This window comes from Culex pipiens, chromosome 3 (genome assembly GCF_016801865.2).
Source record: "Culex pipiens pallens isolate TS chromosome 3, TS_CPP_V2, whole genome shotgun sequence".
NCBI lineage: Eukaryota > Metazoa > Arthropoda > Insecta > Diptera > Culicidae > Culex > Culex pipiens.
This window is the reverse complement of record NC_068939.1, coordinates 182630729-182634608: the sequence shown is the minus strand read 5'-3', so window position 1 is coordinate 182634608 and position 3880 is coordinate 182630729. Positions and strand designations below refer to the sequence as shown.

The window sequence follows — 3880 nt, the reverse complement described above, 5'->3', positions numbered from 1 at the left end:
CGATTCAGAATTGTGTTGTTGTTCGAACACTCAGTGCCCAATTACGAGTCATCTCTGCGATACGGCTTTACGCAGTAGGCCTGGCCGCTTTAACGCTTGTGATGTTTCAATGTATTCTAATGCAATGGCACAATACAAATGTTAATAAATGACAAGAAGAGTGCTACACGCAACCGAGCTCGGCTGAAAATCGAGCGGAATTCCTCCCGAACCCAGTGGGAAATACTCCAGGTCACGGACAGGCGAGAATTCCCTCAAGATTGTTGAGAGGGAGAACCGCCAGAAACATTTCAACCTGAATAAAAGCAAATTTACACACACATTCATACACTTGCATAAGTATTGGTACGATTTTAAATTACTCCTTTTGAGTGTATTGGTGATATCCAACGGCAGATCGTGTGTTGGTATTAGTGAGTATCGCCACTCCAAAAATGGTTTTCTTTTTCAGAAAAATGAAACAAAAAAAAATAATTTTCAATATTTATTTTTCACAACACATAAACATTACACTTCTTATTGCGCACTTTTCACTTTGGGATGTAAATTCTTCCGGCAGCTGTCAGCTGCCAACTTATGGGCAGGGTGCCATCGTGACCTTGTTGGTCCGGGTGCCGCCTGCCGCCGCCTTGCTTCCAGAACCTACTTCTCGTTATCACGATCATCGCTGGTCCCCAAAGATGACGCCCGGACACTGCAAACAAATCCTTCATCAGGGGAGCTGAAATGCGAGACAAAAAAAGAATGCATCAAATTCGACTCTATCGACAACGATTCAACAAACTACAATTTTTATCACTATTTGAAACTTACCTTTTTATAAATTGGCCGAAATTTTCTCCGACGGAATGTAATCCGGAGGCTTGCTCCTTTGAAAAAGATCGGTTTTTGCACGACTTAACTCTGGATGGAAAAACACAAACTGAGGAGTGAAAGTGAGAACTGTCATGAGCAGAACAAAAGGCATGCAGTAGTCGTAGAGCAAGGTCATTGAAATATAAAAGGTATGGCTACTGTTAAAAAACTGAAATCAATAATAATTATGATTCCAAACTCGATTCCAAACAATCTAATTCGAAAAAAATACAAATAAAATGTATCAAAATACTGTATCACTTTCTTGTGAACCTTTCTACACATTCCTTTGCAGATTCCTCGCTCAATTCAATCAATCTAATGATTTATCATTGACCAAATTAGCCTTACCTTATATGATCCAAATATTTGACGAGTCAATCCAACGCAACGGTTACTGTTCTTAATATTAAATGCGAAAGTATTGCATTTTTAAACTACAATTTTTTTTTGTTTAATGGAAAAATTGTATAAAAGTTTAAATGTTTAAATGTTTAAATGTTTAAATGTTTAAATGTTTAAATGTTTAAATGTTTAAATGTTTAAATGTTTAAATGTTTAAATGTTTAAATGTTTAAAATGTTTAAATGTTTAAATGTTTAAAATGTTTAAATGTTTAAATGTTTAAATGTTTAATTGTTTAAATGTTTAAATGTTTAAATGTTTAAATGTTTAAATGTTTAAATGTTTAAATGTTTAAATGTTTAAATGTTTAAATGTTTAAATGTTTAAATGTTTAAATGTTTAAATGTTTAAATGTTTAAATGTTTAAATGTTTAAATGTTTAAATGTTTAAATGTTTAAATGTTTAAATGTTTAAATGTTTAAATGTTTAAATGTTTAAATGTTTAAATGTTTAAATGTTTAAATGTTTAAATGTTTAAATGTTTAAATGTTTAAATGTTTAAATGTTTAAATGTTTAAATGTTTAAATGTTTAAATGTTTAAATGTTTAAATGTTTAAATGTTTAAATGTTTAAATGTTTAAATGTTTAAATGTTTAAATGTTTAAATGTTTAAATGTTTAAATGTTTAAATGTTTAAATGTTTAAATGTTTAAATGTTTAAATGTTTAAATGTTTAAATGTTTAAATGTTTAAATGTTTAAATGTTTAAATGTTTAAATGTTTAAATGTTTAAATGTTTAAATGTTTAAATGTTTAAATGTTTAAATGTTTAAATGTTTAAATGTTTAAAGTTTTAATGTTTAAATGTTTAAATGTTTAAATGTTTAAATGTTTAAATGTTTAAATGTTTAAATGTTTAAATGTTTAAATGTTTAAATGTTTAAATGTTTAAATGTTTAAATGTTTAAATGTTTAAATGTTTAAATGTTTAAATGTTTAAATGTTTAAATGTTTAAATGTTTAAATGTTTAAATGTTTAAATGTTTAAATGTTTAAATGTTTAAATGTTTAAATGTTTAAATGTTTAAATGTTTAAATGTTTAAATGTTTAAATGTTTAAATGTTTAAATGTTTAAATGTTTAAATGTTTAAATGTTTAAATGTTTAAATGTTTAAATGTTTAAATGTTTAAATGTTTAAATGTTTAAATGTTTAAATGTTTAAATGTTTAAATGTTTAAATGTTTAAATGTTTAATGTTTAAATGTTTAAATGTTTAAATGTTTAATGTTTAAATGTTTTAAATGTTTAAATGTTTAAATGTTTAAATGTTTAAATGTTTAAATGTTTAAATGTTTAAATGTTTAAATGTTTAAATGTTTAAATGTTTAAATGTTTAATGTTTAAATGTTTAAATGTTTAAATGTTTAAATGTTTAAATGTTTAAATGTTTAAATGTTTAAATGTTTAAATGTTTAAATGTTTAAATGTTTAAATGTTTAAATGTTTAAATGTTTAAATGTTTAAATGTTTAAATGTTTAAATGTTTAAATGTTTAAATGTTTAAATGTTTAAATGTTTAAATGTTTAAATGTTTAAATGTTTAAATGTTTAAATGTTTAAATGTTTAAATGTTTAAATGTTTAAATGTTTAAATGTTTAAATGTTTAAATGTTTAAATGTTTAAATGTTTAAATGTTTAAATGTTTAAATGTTTAAATGTTTAATGTTTAAATGTTTAAATGTTTAAATGTTTAAATGTTTAAATGTTTAAATGTTTAAATGTTTAAATGTTTAAATGTTTAAATGTTTAAATGTTTAAATGTTTAAATGTTTAAATGTTTAAATGTTTAAATGTTTAAATGTTTAAATGTTTAAATGTTTAAATGTTTAAATGTTTAAATGTTTAAATGTTTAAATGTTTAAAATGTTTAAATGTTTAAATGTTTAAATGTTTAAATGTTTAAATGTTTAAATGTTTAAATGTTTAAATGTTTAAATGTTTAAATGTTTAAATGTTTAAATGTTTAAATGTTTAAATGTTTAAAATGTTTAAATGTTTAAATGTTTAAATGTTTAAAATGTTTAAATGTTTAAATGTTTATATGTTTAAATGTTTAAATGTTTAAATGTTTAAATGTTTAAATGTTTAAATGTTTAAATGTTTAAATGTTTAAATGTTTAAATGTTTAAATGTTTAAATGTTTAAATGTTTAAATGTTTAAATGTTTAAATGTTTAAATGTTTAAATGTTTAAATGTTTAAATGTTTAAATGTTTAAATGTTTAAATGTTTAAATGTTTAAATGTTTAAATGTTTAAATGTTTAAATGTTTAAATGTTTAAATGTTTAAATGTTTAAATGTTTAAATGTTTAAATGTTTAAATGTTTAAATGTTTAAATGTTTAAATGTTTAAATTTTTAAATGTTTAAAATGTTTAAATGTTTAAATGTTTAAATGTTTAAATGTTTAAATGTTTAAATGTTTAAAATGTTTAAATGTTTAAATGTTTAAATGTTTAAAATGTTTAAATGTTTAAATGTTTAAATGTTTAAATGTTTAAATGTTTAAATGTTTAAATGTTTAAATGTTTAAATGTTTAAATGTTTAAATGTTTAAATGTTTAAATGTTTAAATGTTTAAATGTTTAAATGTTTAAATGTTTAAATGTTTAAATG

General features: G+C 21.4%; 1 long non-coding RNA gene across 1 annotated transcript; it reads right to left on the bottom strand.

Annotated features, from left to right (window-relative positions):
* Positions 1–471: 471 nt before the first annotated feature.
* LOC128093627 (uncharacterized) lies at positions 472–964 on the bottom strand. Its single transcript, XR_008212641.1, has 2 exons — positions 814–964; positions 472–721 (listed from the first exon to the last, which is right to left on the bottom strand). It is a non-coding gene; the product is annotated as an uncharacterized LOC128093627 (long non-coding RNA).
* Positions 965–3880: the final 2916 nt, after the last annotated feature.